Source organism: Pseudophryne corroboree, chromosome 6, assembly GCF_028390025.1.
Source record: "Pseudophryne corroboree isolate aPseCor3 chromosome 6, aPseCor3.hap2, whole genome shotgun sequence".
Lineage (NCBI taxonomy): Eukaryota > Metazoa > Chordata > Amphibia > Anura > Myobatrachidae > Pseudophryne > Pseudophryne corroboree.
The window spans coordinates 812,098,278-812,119,509 of NC_086449.1; the positions used below are offsets into that span (position 1 = coordinate 812,098,278).

Below are 21,232 nucleotides of genomic sequence, written 5' to 3' on the forward strand. Positions count from 1 at the left end.
ATCCATAATTGTATACCACCTACCCGTGTTTTTTTTTTTCTTTCTTCTTTATACATACTACATCTCATTATCATCCAGTCTATATTAGCAGCAGACACAGTACAGTACGGTAGTCCACGGCTGTAGCTACCTCTGTGTCGGCACTCCATCCATAATTGTATACTAGTATCCATCCATCTCCATTGTTTACCTGAGGTGCCTTTTAGTTGTGCCTATTAAAATATGGAGAACAAAAATGTTGAGGTTCCAAAATTAGGGAAAGATCAAGATCCACTTCCACCTCGTGCTGAAGCTGCTGCCACTAGTCATGGCCGAGACGATGAAATGCCAGCAACGTCGTCTGCCATGGCCGATGCCCAATGTCATAGTACAGAGCATGTCAAATCCAAAACACCAAATATCAGTAAAAAAAGGACTCCAAAACCTAAAATAAAATTGTCGGAGGAGAAGCGTAAACTTGCCAATATGCCATTTACCACACGGAGTGGCAAGGAACGGCTGAGGCCCTGGCCTATGTTCATGGCTAGTGGTTCAGCTTCACATGAGGATGGAAGCACTCAGCCTCTCGCTAGAAAAATGAAAAGACTCAAGCTGGCAAAAGCAGTAGCACCGCAAAGAACTGTGCGTTCTTCGAAATCCCAAATCCACAAGGAGAGTCCAATTGTGTCGGTTGCGATGCCTGACCTTCCCAACACTGGACGTGAAGAGCATGCGCCTTCCACCATTTGCACGCTCCCTGCAAGTGCTGGAAGGAGCACCCGCAGTCCAGTTCCTGATAGTCAGATTGAAGATGTCAGTGTTGAAGTACACCAGGATGAGGAGGATATGGGTGTTGCTGGCGCTGGGGAGGAAATTGACCAGGAGGATTCTGATGGTGAGGTGGTTTGTTTAAGTCAGGCACCCGGGGAGACACCTGTTGTCCGTGGGAGGAATATGGCCACTGACATGCCTGGTGAAAATACCAAAAAAATCAGCTCTTCGGTGTGGAAGTATTTCAACAGAAATGCGGACAACAGGTGTCAAGCCGTGTGTTGCCTTTGTCAAGCTGTAATAAGTAGGGGTAAGGACGTTAACCACCTCGGAACATCCTCCCTTATACGTCACCTGCAGCGCATTCATAATAAGTCAGTGACAAGTTCAAAAACTTTGGGCGACAGCGGAAGCAATCCACTGACCAGTAAATCCCTTCCTCTTGTAACCAAGCTCACGCAAACCACCCCACCAACTCCCTCAGTGTCAATTTCCTCCTTCCCCAGGAATGCCAATAGTCCTGCAGGCCATGTCACTGGCAATTCTGACGAGTCCTTTCCTGCCTGGGATTCCTCCGGTGCATCCTTGAGTGTAATGCCTACTGCTGCTGGCGCTGCTGTTGTTGCTGCTGGGAGTCGATGGTCATCCCAGAGGGGAAGTCGTAAGCCCACTTGTACTACTTCCAGTAAGCAATTGACTGTCCAACAGTCCTTTGCGAGGAAGATGAAATATCACAGCAGTCATCCTGCTGCAAAGCGGATAACTGAGGCCTTGACAACTATGTTGGTGTTAGACGTGCGTCCGGTATCCGCCGTTAGTTCACAGGGAACTAGACAATTTCTTGAGGTAGTGTGCCCCTGTTACCAAATACCATCTAGGTTCCACTTCTCTAGGCAGGCTATACCGAGAATGTACACGGACGTCAGAAAAAGACTCACCAGTGTCCTAAAAAATGCAGTTGTACCCAATGTCCACTTAACCACGGACATGTGGACAAGTGGAGCAGGGCAGGGTCAGGACTATATGACTGTGACAGCCCACTGGGTAGATGTATGGACTCCCGCCGCAAGAACAGCAGCGGCGGCACCAGTAGCAGCATCTCGCAAACGCCAACTCTTTCCTAGGCAGGCTACGCTTTGTATCACCGCTTTCCAGAATACGCACACAGCTGAAAACCTCTTACGGCAACTGAGGAAGATCATCGCGGAATGGCTTACCCCAATTGGACTCTCCTGTGGATTTGTGGCATCGGACAACGCCAGCAATATTGTGTGTGCATTAAATATGGGCAAATTCCAGCACGTCCCATGTTTTGCACATACCTTGAATTTGGTGGTGCAGAATTTTTTTAAAAACGACAGGGGCGTGCAAGAGATGCTGTCGGTGGCCAGAAGAATTGCGGGACACTTTCGGCGTACAGGCACCACGTACAGAAGACTGGAGCACCACCAAAAACTACTGAACCTGCCCTGCCATCATCTGAAGCAAGAAGTGGTAACGAGGTGGAATTCAACCCTCTATATGCTTCAGAGGTTGGAGGAGCAGCAAAAGGCCATTCAAGCCTATACAATTGAGCACGATATAGGAGGTGGAATGCACCTGTCTCAAGCGCAGTGGAGAATGATTTCAACGTTGTGCAAGGTTCTGATGCCCTTTGAACTTGCCACACGTGAAGTCAGTTCAGACACTGCCAGCCTGAGTCAGGTCATTCCCCTCATCAGGCTTTTGCAGAAGAAGCTGGAGACATTGAAGGAGGAGCTAACACGGAGCGATTCCGCTAGGCATGTGGGACTTGTGGATGGAGCCCTTAATTCGCTTAACAAGGATTCACGGGTGGTCAATCTGTTGAAATCAGAGCACTACATTTTGGCCACCGTGCTCGATCCTAGATTTAAAGCCTACCTTGGATCTCTCTGACTTTCCGGCAGACACAAGTCTGCTGGGGTTGAAAGACCTGCTGGTGAGAAAATTGTCAAGTCAAGCGGAACGCGACCTGTCAACATCTCCTCCTTCACATTCTCCCGCAACTGGGGGTGCGAGGAAAAGGCTCAGAATTCCGAGCCCACCCGCTGGCGGTGATGCAGGGCAGTCTGGAGCGACTGCTGATGCTGACATCTGGTCCGGACTGAAGGACCTGACAACGATTACGGACATGTCGTCTACTGTCACTGCATATGATTCTCTCAACATTGAAATAATGGTGGAGGATTATATGAGTGACCGCATCCAAGTAGGCACGTCACACAGTCCGTACTTATACTGGCAGGAAAAAGAGGCAATTTGGAGGCCCTTGCACAAACTGGCTTTATTCTACCTAAGTTGCCCTCCCACAAGTGTGTACTCCGAAAGAGTGTTTAGTGCCGCCGCTCACCTTGTCAGCAATCGGCGTACGAGGTTACATCCAGAAAATGTGGAGAAGATGATGTTCATTAAAATGAATTATAATCAATTCCTCCGCGGAGACATTGACCAGCAGCAATTGCCTCCACAAAGTACACAGGGAGCTGAGATGGTGGATTCCAGTGGGGACGAATTGATAATCTGTGAGGAGGGGGATGTACACGGTGATATATCGGAGGATGATGATGAGGTGGACATCTTGCCTCTGTAAAGCCAGTTTGTGCAAGGAGAGATTAATTGCTTCTTTTTTGGTGGGGGTCCAAACCAACCCGTCATATCAGTCACAGTCGTGTGGCAGACCCTGTCACTGAAATGATGGGTTGGTTAAAGTGTGCATGTCCTGTTTATACAACATAAGGGTGGGTGGGAGGGCCCAAGGACAATTCCATCTTGCACCTCTTTTTTCTTTAATTTTTCTTTGCGTCATGTGCTGTTTGGGGAGTGTTTTTTGGAAGGGCCATCCTGCGTGACACTGCAGTGCCACTCCTAGATGGGCCCGGTGTTTGTGTCGGCCACTAGGGTCGCTTATCTTACTCACACAGCTACCTCATTGCACCTCTTTTTTTCTTTGCGTCATGTGCTGTTTGGGGAGGGTTTTTTGGAAGGGACATCCTGCGTGACACTGCAGTGCCACTCCTAGATGGGCCCGGTGTTTGTGTCGGCCACTAGGGTCGCTTATCTTACTCACACAGCTACCTCATTGCGCCTCTTTTTTTCTTTGCGTCATGTGCTGTTTGGGGAGTGTTTTTTGGAAGGGCCATCCTGCGTGACACTGCAGTGCCACTCCTAGATGGGCCCGGTGTTTGTGTCGGCCACTAGGGTCGCTTATCTTACTCACACAGCTACCTCATTGCGCCTCTTTTTTTCTTTGCGTCATGTGCTGTTTGGGGAGGGTTTTTTGGAAGGGACATCCTGCGTGACACTGCAGTGCCACTCCTAGATGGGCCCGGTGTTTGTGTCGGCCACTAGGGTCGCTTATCTTACTCACACAGCTACCTCATTGCGCCTCTTTTTTTCTTTGCGTCATGTGCTGTTTGGGGAGGGTTTTTTGGAAGGGACATCCTGCGTGACACTGCAGTGCCACTCCTAGATGGGCCCGGTGTTTGTGTCGGCCACTAGGGTCGCTTATCTTACTCACACAGCTACCTCATTGCGCCTCTTTTTTTCTTTGCGTCATGTGCTGTTTGGGGAGGGTTTTTTGGAAGGGACATCCTGTGTGACACTGCAGTGCCACTCCTAGATGGGCCAGGTGTTTGTGTCGGCCACTAGGGTCGCTTAGCTTAGTCATCCAGCGACCTTGGTGCAAATTTTAGGACTAAAAATAATATTGTGAGGTGTGAGGTATTCAGAATAGACTGAAAATGAGTGGAAATGATGGTTTTTGAGGTTAATAATACTATGGGATCAAAATGACCCCCAAATTCTATGATTTAAGCTGTTTTTTAGTTTTTTTGGAAAAAACACCCGAATCCAAAACACACCCGAATCCGACAAAAAAAATTTGGTTAGGTTTTGCCAAAACGCGGTCGAACCCAAAACACGGCCGCGGAACCGAACCCAAAACCAAAACACAAAACCCGAAAAATTTCCGGCGCTCATCTCTACCAGGCACAGTATCCTAACTGAGGCTTGGAGGAGGGTCATAGGGGGAGGAGCCAGTGCACACCAGGTAGTCCTAAAGCTTTTACTTTTGTGCCCAGTCTCCTGCGGAGCCGCTATTCCCCATGGTCCTTACGGAGTTCCCAGCATCCACTACGGACTACGAGAAATAGAATTATCGGTAAGTAAATTCTTATTTTTTTGTCATTTGGTGGTATGTAGGGGTTCTTTCAGACCTTTTCCTTTGGGCCTGCAATATATCTAGGTATGCCCCTGGGCCTGCTCATTGTAGTGTGGTATAAAATGAACTGGAGGGCATTTTAATGTTATATAATATGAACCGGGGCACTGTAATGAGGCACAATGTGAACAGTGAGCACTATATATCATAATGTGAATTGGGGGTACTGTGCGGCATAATGTGTACTGGCAGCTCTGAATTGTGACATAGGGGGAACTTAAGCACTACTGTGATTCATAAAAGAAACTAGGGCACTACTATGGGGCATAACATTAATGAGGCTCTACTATGGTTCAGAAAATGAACTAGGGCACTAATGTAGGGCATAACATTAACAACTGCTGCAGAGAAGTGTCTCTAGAAGCATTGGGACGGGGGCCCCTTCAAAATGTTGCTATGGGGCCCACAAAGTTCTGGCTATGCCCCTGGTCTGCACGCAGGCTCAATCTAGCACCGGCGACAGCGACGTGCGGGGACGTGCATCACTATCACTGTGGGGCAACACACAGAGATTTCCGTGCTTAAGTTCTAAGCAATCTAGTCAGATTGCTTAGAATTTATGCACGGATATCTCCGCGTGTACCCCCTTTAGGGACACAGATAATATGTATGACTGATAAAGATACACATTGGGCCTTATTCAGAGTTGGAGATCAATGTAATCACAAAATGTATCTTGGAAAAAGCGCATTTTCTTCCTAGTATGAGTGGGCGTGTTCTGTTCTGATGTTATCTTATAGCATTGAATAATAATGTATGCTGATTATGTCTTTTATTTCTTTTTGGTAATACCTGATTTATTACAGGTAGACACAGACAGTATCGGACTGAGGCATTAGGGGCCCACCGGGGCGGATGCTATGGTAGGAGGCCATGTATAGGGGTGTAGCAAGTCTCCAGAGGGGGTGTGGCCAGTATCCAGAGAGGGTGTGGCCTGCCACCACATTGGTTTGCCTAACCATTAGAGCGTGCATGGCCCCTTGATAAATATATACCGTATATACTGCTAGTGCGTGCATGATAATGTACCAGAGTAATAACAGCAATGCACTGTAGAGAATACACCATAGTCCTGTGCAGGATAATGTAACATAAGTATAATGTATGTAACCCTAATATGGGGTTTACAGTGACAAATTAGTTACTATCTATGGTGGGTAGTATTATATGGTATAACCCTGACACTTAATGACTGATATAGATTTATTATTTATGGGAAAATATATATATATATATGGATATATATGATACATAATTACAGTATGAATACATGTAAGTATGTGTTATGCACCAATGGTGGTAGACAGGTGGTAAATGTAAATGCCCCCGGGAACTGGGGTAAATTCTTCTGAGTGTCCTCGAGCTAAAACAAAAGTGCTGTGTGCAGAGAGGGGAGCGAGCATGCAGCACGCGGGGTTAAGGGACTGTTACTCCGTGGGGGGGAAAAAAAACGGAGCGAAGGAGACAGATCTGACAGGAGGAGAACGGAGAGAGCTGACAGAGGCACCGCTGTGGAGAGCGGGGAAGTCAGTTGATTGACCGGGACCAGAAGCGGTAGTGAACCCGGACCAAGAGGACTGGACTGCGGCCACCGGAGCAGGGGGAGCACCGATTGGAAGAAAGGCGGAGATCTAACTGACGGCGACGCTGAGGAGAAGTGGAGGGACTCTATACCAGAGAAGGCCGCTGCTGACGAGACTGGGAAGGGAGAGGATGGTGGAAGCAGCGATCGGGGTACACGGAGCGGGTGACCGGTGAGGAGACATCGCGCTAAAACATCCACCCAGCAGGGAGAGAGATAATCACCTGAGGTGACATTATGGTGTATAGTCAGTTCGGAGTATAATACAGAGACTGTGCCCATACTCACCTCATAGAACTCAGGGAAAGTTGGGAGTACTAGCCAGTTGAGTCTGCAGGGGAAGAGGAGAGCCAGCCCCTATATTAACATACTGAGTTCAGCCCAGATCTGGGGGAGGAGTGCTTGGCATGAGGGACAGAGACTGCTAATGATAAAGAATATAGAACATAAATAGACTTGTGTTCCTTATAAGTATCAGTGGAAAACCGGTGCTGGACATAAACTATACCGATACATTCTCTCTTCAGTAGTGCAGTGCAATAATCTAAATAAAGGAAGATATTCTGTAACCCCCATGAAATACTCCTTGTATTGCTACATACAATTGTTAAGTCAGCACGAGGGCTGAGGTACTGTAGGATATTATACACAGAGATTCTACACAGAGGGATGAGATACTTTTGCACTGGGGGTATCATTGTATTTATCGCTGGCCCCTTTGACTGCATTTAACCTAATAGTCACCAGGATAGAGCTACGGAAGCATTGGAAAGTTATAAATATTGGAGGAGATTGAAAGCAGATACCCCTAATAGTATAATCTCCATGGATAACAAGGATAGTTATATATGCAGCAAGAGACAAGTACCCTTCTCCGTTGTCGCCTAAGACTGTACTTGAAAGCAGCTAAGAGAAGATCATCAGACCCACGCTAGGCCATCGATACGTAGCGATCAGTAGATTTGAAGTACTGGACATCATACTACTTCGGAATTTGTGACCCAGAAGATGTATATATATTTCCCTCTAATCTTTATGAACCCTACTAGTAATTCATTCATCCTAATGTGACGACTACAACAAGAGTAAATAAGGTAACTTGGGCCCCAACAGTGCACCAACGATAAACAAAGGGTATACCCAACACATAAAACTGAGACTGCAGTGTGAATTATAAGGTTATAGTAACTGTATTATTAATCTATCTGATAAACCTAGTTGAAATAAGTTGTTGTATGGTAGAAAAGGTAACAATTTATGTATAGACATATATGTTGGTAAATTATATCATTATTCTGTGGGTAATGATTTCAAATGCTTGTAAGAATTGGTAATGTACTGTTAACCTAAAGTAAATAAGTGTTTATTCGGTGAACCCAAGAACATGAGAAGGTATTAACGTCCTATTAATAAATACTTACCGTTGAATGGGATCCGTTGTTTCAGTCATCTGAATATCCGAATCTGAAAAACATAAGCAGACATAAAAGGTACAGTGAACATCTTACTCAACCCACACAAGACCAAGTAAATATAACATTACTTATAATAGCTTTCCCAAGCAAGCCTGGGTTGGAACAAACACTGCTTGGGTGGAGGCACTCTGTCCTATGTAGAAAGTAACCCTGTGAGGTGAAGTAAGGGTTACATGTATAATTCATGTACACAGTCTGGAACATGATCCCTAGAGGAGGGGCCCCCAGGCATTGGGGCTCACTGGCAGTTACCCCTGTACCCCAGGGGCAAACGCAGGATTTACTTGGGGGGGTTTCCATATTTTAAATATATATGTAAAATATACATATATAGGAAGTGGTGTTGGCGACACTAAGGTAGTGAAAAGACTTTTCTTTACCGGAGTGCTGCCGACACCACTTGCTATATTTGGGCTCCTGGCCGGTGGGCACCATCGGAAGGCATCGGGGCTGTTATTTACATATGGGAGTGCTGCCTCATGGGCTCTTATATATATATATACACACACACAAATCAGTCCTTGCGCACAAAGTCCCTCAGGCTCCAGAGTTTAAAATGTCCAAAATGTTGCTCTGATCCCTCCAAGCTCTCCGAGTATCGCAAGAACAACTGGTAAACAAATGGGGAGCGCACTTGTAAGTGGTTAAAAAGTACAATCTTTACTTACAACATATGCTCACGTACATTCCCCCTGACGAAGTCACCCATTGGACGAAATGCGTTGGCATAGCCTAGACGTGGACGCTGTGACGTCATCTGCCGAGACCAGAGCGGACGCTGAGACAAGTCTGCATTACAACCGGAGCAGCTAAGTTGCAGCGATCCATTCATGCCGTTCATTTTACATTTGAATGTACGTGAGCATATGTTTTATGTAAAGAGTGTGCTTATTAACCACTTACACGTGCACTCTCCATTTATTTACTACACACACACACACACACACACACACACACACACACACACACACACACACACACACACACACACTGTATAGGGACCAGATGCACACTGACACACACACTGTATAGGGACCAGATGCACACCGACACACACGCACACACACTGTATAGGGACCAGATGCACACTGACACACACACACACACACACACACACACACACACACACACTGTATAGGGACCAGATGCACACTGACACACACACTGTATAGGGACCAGATGCACACCGACACACACGCACACACACTGTATAGGGACCAGATGCACACTGACACACACACACACACACACACACACACACACACACACACACACACTGTATAGGGACCAGATGCACACTGACACACACACTGTATAGGGACCAGATGCACACTGACACACACACTGTATAGGGACCAGATGCACACCGACACACACGCACACACACTGTATAGGGACCAGATGCACACTGACACACACACACACACACACACACACACACACACACACACACACACACACACACTGTATAGGGACCTGATGCACACTGACACCCACACACACACTGTATAGGGACCTGATGCACACTGACACACACACACACACACACACACACACACACACACACACACACACACACACACACTGTATAGGGACCTGATGCACACTGACACACACACATGTTGTACAGGGGGAGCATACCTTCTCAATCATCACAGGCCAGCTCTCCCTCCTTCAGACCCTACTGCACTGTGTCCCTCCCCCTGTTCCCAGCATGGGGGAGGGCTGCTGTGTGTGCTCAGAGCTGCCGGAGTCTGACAGGCAGTGTCCGTGAAGGCTCCCATCAGAGGAGCCTGTAATATCCACAGCGCAGATTTCTGCAGCAGGAGTGACATGACTCACTGTCACTGACTGCAGTCCACGCTCTACGCCGGCCGCCGAGGGGTGAGTGTGCCGGCTGGAGGGGGCTCTCTGTGTGGCTGCCGGTCCGTTCTCTCCGCTGGTGGGGTCTCTGATGCGGGCCTTCTTCCATCTTCCGGAAGCAGCCGCACCATGCATGACGATGCCTAGTCCTCCTGGGCGCTGCACATGCGGCTGCTTCCGGAAGTTCAGCTGTGATTGCGGTAGCGGTTGCGATCATCGCGGTTTATATTGAGACGGAGACAAAGCTGTCTCTGTCTCTGAAAACAAGAATTTGCCCTAACAGAGGGGGGGGGGGGGGTTCTGGGTACTCAGAAACCCCCCCTGCGTGCACCACTGTACATACCCCGATCTCACATGCCTGATGCAGCGATCGCCGAGCAGGCTGATTACTGTCGCCTCTGTGCTGCACCCTGTCAGGACTGCATTACTGACCGGACACCTGGGTTAATCAAGGATGCCACTGCCACCGGCTTTCAAACTCTCGACTCCACCTCCATGTACAAAAACAGCGTGCAGAGAGAGTTAGATTTGGGTGTGGTGTGTTCAATCTGCAATCTAAATTGCTGTGTAAAAATCAAGCAGCCAGTATTTACCCTGCACAGAAACAATATATAACCCAACCAAATCTAACTCTCTCTGCACATGTTATATCTGCCCCTCCTGCAGTGCACATGGTTTTGCCCAACTGCTAACAAAGTTCCTGCTGCGATCAACTCAGAATTACCCCCAATGTATCTGCTTTATTAGGATTGGTACAAGGGTGGATATTTTATATTGTGTTGACCATCAATAGATGGCGCTAGACACGCCCAAAAGGCGGTGCTAGACACACCCCTCCCGACGGTGTACCCCCTAATAAAACGTGCTGTGCACGCCTATGCTCTCATACTCACCTACTCTCATATTTCTGCTACTTGATAATGCACATAAGCTATATCTATATCATACTCACCTACTCTCAGATGTTGCAGGATACTCACAATATTTTGGGTAGCTCCTGCACCCCCAGAAGAGTAAGCGTCTCTCCCGCATCCTACCCGCTTCCCATCAGGCAGGATGTGGAGAAAATCACCATAATGGTGGTTCCGGGCAGAGGGGGTGGGATTCAGTGATGCTATTTGCATAATTACACCCCGTCCCTGTCCTTGGACCTACAAATTGCAGCATTTTTCCTATGTTGGGGCCTAATAATGTGACAGACCGGCCCCCGGCCCCCAAAGTGGGCAGCAGTGAGGAGACAAAAGTAGGTTACTAAGATATACCAGATGATTCATCGCGCCCTACGGGCGCTCTTCACACCGTCATATGGGGCTACGCCCCATTAACCCTTGTGGCATGCAATATTTGTATTATATGGAGTATTACCTTCAATCATAATTGTGTGAGTGGTTAAATATTGCACGGACAAAGGGTGTGCAATGGTTAAGGGGTCGTAGCCTCTTGCAATGGCGTGAACAGTGCACGCAGGGCCTGATGAATCACCTAGTAGGTGCTGTGGTTGGGGAGTGGTGGGTGAGGGAGAGGTGCAGATGGGGGAGGTGGTTCGGGGGTGGTACGGATGGGGGAGGGGGTGCCATGTGTGGGGGAGGGGCAGTAGCAGTGGTGCTACAGGTGGGGCTGGTGCGGTGGTGGCACAGGTGGGGAAGAGGCAGGTGCGTGGGTGCCACAGTTGGGGGAGGGGGTCCAGAAGAAGATGCACTCAATAAACTTCAGCTCCCAGCAGCCCCTAGCACCGGAGCTATAGTTTATTTAGTGCATCTTCTTCCCTGTAATGTGGCGCGTTGGGACACCGGCACTAACAATAGTGACTGGCTGGCAGAACTGACTGACTCGCTGAATCAATGTAAAAGGTGAGAGTGCTGTGCAGTGTCAGTGACACTGCACACCCACTGCACTGCACAGCACTGTCACCTTTTACATTGATTCAGCGTCCAGACATTACCCTCCGCGATATCAGCCACTCTATCCATTACATTAGCCATCTCGCGGCTTCCAGGCTGGCAGCCCAGGTGCTGTGTTGCTGAGTCAGGGCCTCTGGGGATGTGGGCGCGGCTGTGGTGGGGAGGCACTTCTGTAACATCACGCGCAGAGGAGGCTCCAGGGCTCAGAGAGTATGCAGCGCAGGGAGGGCTATGAAAGCCTTCCGCTGCACCGCTTTCATACACATCTATGCCGGTGGCCGCAGCAGCTTTCGTTCCACCTGCGCCGCCCTACGGAGTGGGGATTATTGATGTCGGAGGGGGCAGGTGGACTGGCAGCAGGACATTGGGGGTCATTCCGACCTGATCGCTAGCAGGCTACTTTTAGCGCTGCTGCGATCAAGTAGTCGCCGCCTACAGGGCTGCAAACGCTTGTGCAGAGAGCTGCACAAACAAAAGTTTTTGCAGTCTCTGCACAGCTCAGGACTTACTCACCCACTGCGATCATCCAGGACGGAGCTGACGTCAGGATCCCTCCCTGGAAACGGCTGGGCACGCCTGCGTTCAGACGGACACTCCCTGAAAACGGGCAGTTGATGCCTCCGGCCGTCCTCTTCCTGTCAATCTTCTTGCATTCGCTGCTGTGAATGCTTTATTCGATATTCTCGTCACTGCCCGGTGACGGGCATCGCCAGGCAGCGATGCTCCTGCGCATTTCCACCCGCATGCATGCGCAGTTCTGACCCGTTCACACGGCTGCAAAAAAGTGCAGCGTGCGTACGGGTCGGAATGACCCCTATAGGACGCTGCAGTAAAAGGATTTTTTTCCACCTATCTACAGTGCAGAGACTTGCTGCAGATGCAGTGGCATACCCTCCAGCTGCACCTTTTTGGCAGGTACAGTCCCTATTTTATGGTCTGTACCAATTTTTGGCTCTCCAAACTCCCATTGAAAGTGTAGGAAAAGGGGCGTGATCACGGCACTGTACCCGTGGCCACGCCCCCTTTTTGAATTTGTAGCCATTTTTATGTGTAAATTGTTGGAGGGTATGATGCTGCAGATGCAGTGGGCCTATTTTGGGGTGTGTACCTGGAGCTGCAGCTCCATCAGCCCCATTGTTAATCCTGCTCTGGGAAAACACAGCAGCCAAAGGGCAGAGCCTCCCATTGGATGTAACCTGTGTGGGAGGGCATTTCTCGCCCAATCAGCTGTGGACTGGGTGTGATAGACCTGCTGCTAACCCAATGAGAGCTTCTAGCCACGCCCAGCGTTATACACACAGGCACAGAGTCACAGATCTGGGCTATTATATAGGAGATATACAAATATGCTTAAGCCCCATACACACTAGAAGAGAAAGCAAAAGATCTCGTTCAGAAGGGCCAATCTGAGCGAGGTATTTCACAATCTCGTCCAGTGTGTACACTCAATGAACATGTACAGACGAGGGAGGTTCTCGTTAACGACAGCCCCCCACCATCGCTGCCGCCACCAATATCAGCGTCCGCGGGGATCACCTAGTTTGCACCAGGCTTTAGACAGATTTGGTACCCCATAGAAAAGATAATAAATAATTGGATTATAGTGATATTTTATACTGTTTGCTTTCTTGAATTAGCATCACCCATCTCTTCATTCTTCTAATCAGTCATTCAGCCAAAAAATAGAGATAAGTAGTTGCTCTGCTGTTTGGTATCATTGTGTGCACCACACTGAGCATGGTCCAGAGAAAGCAAAGGATAGCATTGTCTGAGATCAGAAAGAAAAGCATACACCTGCATAATAAAGGTAAAGGCTATAAGACCATGTCCATTGGCAACAAGATGGCGGAGTGGGTATTCTTTACCCGGGCCTGTTGCGGGGCCCTAGTCCAACTGACCCCCCTCCCCTTTCCCAATTGCAGTAAGCCACACTTCAGGAAGGGAGAGAGAGAACGGACTGTTGATGCAGCAGCCTCTCTCCACAGCGTGCTGGGCTGGAGTAAGAGGCAGCAGTCAGTCCTCTCCCTGCATGGGGGAGCGATCGCACTCACACACCCCGGTGCCCCGTGTGTGGGTCTGAGCATAAGATAATTTTTTTATATTTTCTAAGGATGGGGTCTGGCCACACCTCCCCCCATTGGCCATGCCCCTCCCTGTACCGGGGCCTGGCAAAGCTGTCGGCACTCCTCTCCATGTCCAAGCCGCTGTGACTATAGCTGCAAATATTATTATGAAGTTTAAAGTCCATGAGACTGTGTCCTGGATGTGGCTGCAAGAGGATAACTGGCCCCAGATTAAACAGAAGGATGGTGGGAATTATAGAAAAAGAGCCAAGGAAAACGTCCACAGAGATACAGCTGAGCTCAAAGGTCAGGGTATGTCAGGGTCTGATCCCACCATCCAGCGCTTTCTGACTGGTCAACACTTTTGATAATACCACATCAGGGCCGAAACTAGGATTTTTGTCACCCGGGGCAAGGTAGTCATTTGACACCCCCCCCCCCGGCAAAAAAAAAAAAATTCTTTTACAATAAATAAATAAAAATAATAATAAAAAAAATTAAAATAAATAAATACATGAATAAAAATATTATATGTATATATATATATCTCTTTCAGAACTTTTTTACCTGAAAAATTGCCTTTTCTAACATGAACTTCATATCCAGGAAAAAGTGTCCCCATTTTACACAGTACGACAGGCAAGTGTCCCCATTCCCCATTTTACACATTGCGGCAGACAGGTGACCCCATTTTACACATTGCGGCAGACAGGTGTCCCCATTTTACACATTGCGGCAGGAAAAAGTGTCCCCATTTGACACATTGCGGCAGGCACGTGTCCCCATTTTACACAGTACGCTGGCAAGTGTCCCCATTTTACACATTGCGGCAGGAAAAAGTGTCCCCATTTTACACATTGCGGCAGGAAAAAGTGTCCCCATTTTACACATTGCGGCAGGCACAGGTCCCCATTTTACACAGTACGCTGGCAAGTGTCCCCATTTTACACATTGCGGCAGGCACAGGTCCCTATTTTACACAGTACGCTGGCAAGTGTCCCCATTTTACACATTGCGGCAGGCACAGGTCCCCATTTTACACAGTACGCTGGCAAGTGTCCCCATTTTACACATTGCGGCAGGCACAGGTCCCCATTTTACACAGTACGCTGGCAAGTGTCCCCATTTTACACATTGCGGCAGGCACAGGTCCCCATTTTACACAGTACGCTGGCAAGTGTCCCCATTTTACACATTGTGGCAGGAAAAAGTGTCCCCATTTTACACATTGAGGCAGGCACAGGTCCCCATTTTACACATTGCGGCAGGCACAGGTCCCCATTTTACACATTGCGGCAGGACGGTGGTGGAGGGAGAGAGAGAGAGAGGAAGGGAGAGGGGCTGACTTACATTTGAAGCGGTTCTCGCCGCTCTTCAGCCGCCTCTCCCTCCTCGTCCGGTCTGCGCGGCTCCCCCTTCTCCCTCCTCCGGCGGGGTTTCGTGGAATGACGCGTTTGCGCCGTGACGTCACGACGCAATCGCGTCATTCCGCGAAACCCCGCCCCCCGAGCTGAACACTCGGGAGAAGGGGGTTTCAATGTTATAAAAGTGCCGCGGCGGGTGTTAGGGGGTCTCGGCGCCCCCTCCAATCCGGCGCCCAGGTCGCCTGCCCCCCTAGCCCCCCCCTAGTTTCGGCCCTGACCACATACAGGCCAGACTGGAATCTGCTATAATGTATATTGGGGGTGATTCCGAGTTGTTCGCTCGCTAGCTGATTTTAGCAGCATTGCATACGCTAGGTCGCCGCCCTCTGGGAGTGTATCTTAGCATAGCAGAATTGTGAATAGAAATTTCTTAGCAGTTTCTGAGTAGCTCCAGACCTACTCACAAATAGCGACCAGTTCAGTCAGTTTCGTTCCTGGTTTGACGTCACACACACGCCCAGCCACTCCCCCGTTTCTCCAGACACTCCCATGTTTTTCCCTCAAACGCCTGCGTTTTTCCGCACACTCCCAGAAAATGGCCAGTTTCAATCACACTCCGATCAGTGCCCCCAGTTGCTGTGCCCCTTGTAGCTGTGCCCCCTGTAGCTTTGCCCCCAGTAGCTGTGCCCCTTGTGGCTGTGCCCCCAGTAGTTGTGACCCCTGTAGCTGTGCCCCTAGTAGCAGTGCCCTGAGTAGTGGTGCCCTTAGTTGCTGTGGCCCCTGTAGCTTTGCCCCTAGTAGTTGTGACCCCAGTCGCTGTGCCCCTTGTAGCTGTGTCCCCTGTACCTTTGCCTCAATAGCTGTGCCCCGAGTAGTTGTGACCCCAGTCGCTGTGCCCCCTTTAGCTGTTCCCCCAGTAGCTTTGCCCCCTGAAGCTGTGCCCCCAGTAGTTGTGACCCCAGTCACTGTGCCCTCAGTCGCTGTGCCCCCTGTAGCTTTGCCCCCTGTAGCTTTGCCCCCAGTAGTTGTGACCCCTGTAATTGTGCCCCTTGTAGCTGTGCCCCCAGTTGCTGTGCCCCTTGTAGTTGTGCCCCCAGTTGCTGTGCACCAGTTGCTGTGCCCCTTGCAGTTGTGCCCCAGTTGCTCTGCCCCTGGTAGCTGTGCCAGTGCCCCAAACACAAACACATTAAAAAAAAAACACACACACATACTTACCACTCCTGGATGGTCATTCGCTCGTTGCCGATTTTCGCTATGCTGTGATTTGTGGCTAAATGCACATGCGCATGGTACGAGGGCGCATGCGCTAAATTATTTAACCCAAAACTTAGTAGATTTGCTGTTGTCTGTGCAGCGCTTTTCAGTCGCTCTGCTGATCGGTGAATGATTGACAGGAAAGGGGCGTTTCTGGATGGTAACTGAGCGTTTTCCGGGAGTGTGCTAAAAAACGCAGGCGTGCCAGGTAAATGCGGGAGTGTCTGGAGAAATGGGGGAGTGGCTGGGCGAACGCTGGGCGTGTTTGTGACGTCAAACCAGGAACTAAACGGACTGAGCTGATCGCAGTCTGTGAGTAGGTCTGGAGCTACTCAGAAACTGCAGGGAATTATTATTTAGTAGCAGTTCTGCTAATCTTTCGTTTGCTATTCTGCTAAACTAAGATACACTCCCAGAGGGCGGCGGCCTAGCGTTTGCAATGCTGCTAAAAGCAGCTAGCGAGCGAACAACTTGGAATGACCCCCCTGCTGCGCTGTCCTCCGTCTCCGACCGCCGGCTCGTCTCTACTATGGGAGAGATGTCATGACTCATGACGTCTCTCCCATAGTAGCGCCGCTCAGACACTAGGGGTCAATTATGACCTCTAGTGTCAGTCAGCGGCGCCGTCTGCAGCGGGCGCCCACACAGCCCACGGCGCTCGCTGCAGCCGCGAAGGGGGCTCGCTACTGATTGGACAGCGGATCCAGCACTGGATCCGCTGGGGCACGGACAGGGACGTGCATTTATCGGGACTGAATGCACGCTCCTGTCATTGCGGCACCAGTATAGGTGCCGCTTCCCAATTATTTTTCAATGGGCTTTCACAGCCCATTGCTGTGCCCCGCCCCCTGCCCGCCCCCCGCTGCTCGGACTTTTAGTGTTAGCAGCGGGAGGCACCTCTCCCGCTGCCTCCCAGCCCAACTATGCAGCCATAGTAAGAGGGGAAAAATTATTACAATAATAAAAGAAGATATTTATTGCAGACTCTGTTATATCTTCTTTTTATTATTTTAATCATTATGACAGGGGAGGCACTGCCTCCTACCTCCCCTGCCTCCCCTGACTGCAAGTCCCTGACACAGGTGTACGGGTCGTTGGATAGACACAACTTAGGTCGACAGTCACTAGGTCGACCATGGAATGTCGACATGCATTATGTCAACAGGGACGATAGGTTGACATGGTCTTTAGGTCAACATGTACTAGATGGACAGGTCAAATGGTCGACATGGGTTTTTGGACTGTTTTTGGCGTTGTATTCTTCGTAACGTGACGGGAAACCCCAATTAGTGCACCATGTCCCCTCGCACGGCTCGCTTCGATCGTTATGCTTCGGGCAAGGTTACCGTTCCAATCGTAGTCCACGTGGATCGTTAAGTATGAAAAAAAATTAATACAAAAAAAGTGAAAATCTCATGTCGATCTTTTGACCTGTCTACCTAGTACATGTCTACCTAATGCATGTCGACCCTTAGTGGTCGACCTAATGACTGTCGACCTAAGCTGTGTCGACCTAACGACCGTAACCCGGACACAGATACCATTCAGCAAGTTCCAAAAAAGCAATTTTTTTAAGGAACTTGCAGTAAGAGTGTAACTACGCCATCCTGAGATGGCGCACAGTCCCCCATTTGTCTTCACAAGCTGTGGTTTATATGGCAACTTGTGCAGAAGAGGGATCTTATCTGATGCTTCCCCTTATGTGTCCTCACTGTCTCCAACTCTCTGCGCAACTTCTGTCCATCCACGTCACCCACACCCCCGTCATCATCCCAGGGGTCATGGGTCAGTATCTGCGGTATCTGAATATTCCACATGATATTGCCATCAGATCTGCTCCTTACACTTACCTTAGTAGGGAGATAGGTCCTGAGCTCTGTGTCCAGTTTCTCTGGTCACACTGCATTGCCGTCTTCTCTGATGGGTACCGGGGTAACTTGGACATCACTGTGCCCTGGGGCAGAGCTACTGAGCACCCATGCTGGCCCCCAGAGCAGCACCCTCCGGCCCCGGCAGCCAGCGTGCCCCGCATCAAGCTTCTATTTATCCAGCCAGTTCTGTGTTAGACTGCCAGGAGAGCGCCCCCTGTGGTGTACGCATGTAATTTCTGCTGGATCTATAATAATATGGTGATGCACAATGTAATGGATGCTCCGTCCAGTGACCCGTCATAAGCAGCATTACCACCTGTATGTGAGCAATTAGACATGAATAATGCACAGTAATGGCTGATTGTTACCGGGAATGGTGGATAAAATGACCTCTGAAGGCAAATAAGACTTGTGACTTCACACGTGTGACGCGCTGGTTAATAAATACATGTCACAAATAAAGACAAACACACAATTGACAAGGTGCTTGAACTAATTAATTCCTGTTGCAGCCATTAACTCAAGGGTTACTCAGACCTTGCAAAGAGAAAAGGAAATGTTACAGCGCACAACCACCGATTGGTAAGAACAACCACCGGCCACTTTACATACACACAATAAAAATAAGTTTAGACATAAATTATTTCCTATGTTTGTTATTAATAAACAAAGTGACTGATCCTGCAGCAGGTGTAATAGTTATGGCTCAATTAGCAACAGCTATTTTGTAACTGGTCTCAGAAACATGTTGCATCCAATTCATATCAAGTTGTTCAGATAAAGTTGACTCAAAACTGCGTTCGTAAAACTCAGAATAGCTAATCATTAAATGGTCTGGCCAGACAAAGTAGTATATAGCCGTGATCTCACCACTCTCCAACTCCTCCACTGCACAAGATTGCCCCCCTCCCACCCTCGGCCGCTTATCTGTTCGTTACAGCCATCCCTGGGGACAACTATCGGAATATTCCCGTGCTGAAAGCTGCAGGATAGGTGCTGTACAGTATGTCCGACCGGGTGGTGGGTGTCTGGTACATTGAAGCCTTGATGCTTTTCCCCGCCTCCTCACAGTATCAGCGGCTTCCTCAGAAGCGGATATATACTATTTTGTCTGGCCAGACCATCTAATGATTAGAGATGAGCAGGTTCGGTTCCTCTGAATCCGAACCCGCCCGAACTTCAGGTTTTTTACACGGGTCCGAGCAGGCTCGGATCTTCCCGCCTTGCTCGGCTAACCCGAGCGCGCCCGAACGTCATCTCGAGAGGCTCGGATTCTATCGCGAGACTCGGATTCTATATAAGGAGCCGCGCGTCGCCGCCATTTTCACACGTGCATTGAGAGTCATAGGGAGAGGACGTGGCTGGCGTCCTCTCCGTTTAGAGAAGAGAGAGACACAATATTTTGGGGAGCATTATTAGGAGGAGTACTACTATACTGTATACAGGTTGAGTATCCCATATCCATATATTCCGAAATACGGAATATTCCGAAATACGGACTTTTTTGAGTGAGAGTGAGATAGTGAAACCTTTGTTTTTTGATGTCTCAATGTACACAAACTTTGTTTAATACACAAAGTTATTAAAAATATTGTATTAAATTACCTTCGGGCTGTGTGAATAGGGTGTATATGAAACATAAATGAATTGTGTGAATGTAGGCACACTTTGTTTAATGCACAAAGTTCTAAAAAATATTGGCTAAAATAACCTTCAGGCTGTCTGTATAAGGTGTATATGCAACATAAATGCATTCTGTGCTTAGATTTAGGTCCCATCACCATGATATCTCACTATGGTATGCAATTATTCCAAAATACGGAAAAATCCCATATCCAAAGTACCTCTGGTCCCAAGCATTTTGGATAAGGGAGACTCAACCTGTACTACTATACTACTTGCTGAAGTGATATTTATAGATTAGATAGTGTGACTGTAAGTGTATTATCTGACTTGTGGGGGAGACACTGACAGTGGGGAGCAGTTAGAGTCTGAGAGCAGGACTCAGGAGTACATATAACGTACAGTGCACACTTTTGCTGCCAGAGTCAGTGCCACACTGCCATTGTTGTGACCACACTGACCACCAGTATAATAATATATTTTGTGATTGTCTGCTTAGGCCTCGGAGTACTAGTTGCAAGTTGCAACGTGACCTGACCACCAGTTTAATAATCAATCACCACCAGTTTAATATATATATATATATATATATATATAATTGTATATAATATATATATATATATATATATATATAATATTGTATACCACCTACCCGTGTTTTTTTTTTTTCATTCTTCTTTATACATACTACTATAGTAGCTTACTGTAGCAGTCTGCGGTGCTGTGCTGACCTGACAGTGTCCAGCAGGTCCGTCATCAGTCATTACATAATAAATATATATAGTACCTGTCCGGCTGCAGTACTAGTGATATTATATTGATTTCATCTCATTATCAATAATTTATCATCCAGTCTAGACTCTATATTAGCAGCAGACACAGTACGTTAGTCCACGGCTGTAGCTACCTCTGTGTCGGCACTCGGCAGTCCATCCATAATTGTATACCACCTACCCGTGGTTTTTTTTTTCTTTCTTCTTTGTACATACTACTATAGTATAGTAGCTTACTGTAGCAGTCTGCGGTGCTGCTGAGCTGACAGTGTCCAGCAGGTCCGTCATCAGTCATCATTACCTAATAAATATATTATCTACCTGTCCGGCTGCAGTACTAGTGATATTATATATACATACATATATATATTGATTTCATCTCATTATCAATCATCCAGTCTATATTAGCAGCAGACACAGTACGTTAGTCCACGGCTGTAGCTACCTCTGTGTCGGCACTCGGCAGTCCATCC

General features: G+C 48.4%; 1 long non-coding RNA gene across 1 annotated transcript in view; it reads right to left on the reverse strand.

Annotated features, from left to right (window-relative positions):
* The window catches only part of LOC134933685 (uncharacterized), a 38,569-nt gene that overhangs the window by 6,516 nt on the left and 10,821 nt on the right, over positions 1-21,232 (reverse strand). Inside the window, exon 2 of the long non-coding RNA XR_010179757.1 lies at positions 7,994-8,036. This is a non-coding gene — a long non-coding RNA (uncharacterized LOC134933685). The remainder of the gene's footprint in view (positions 1-7,993; positions 8,037-21,232) is intronic.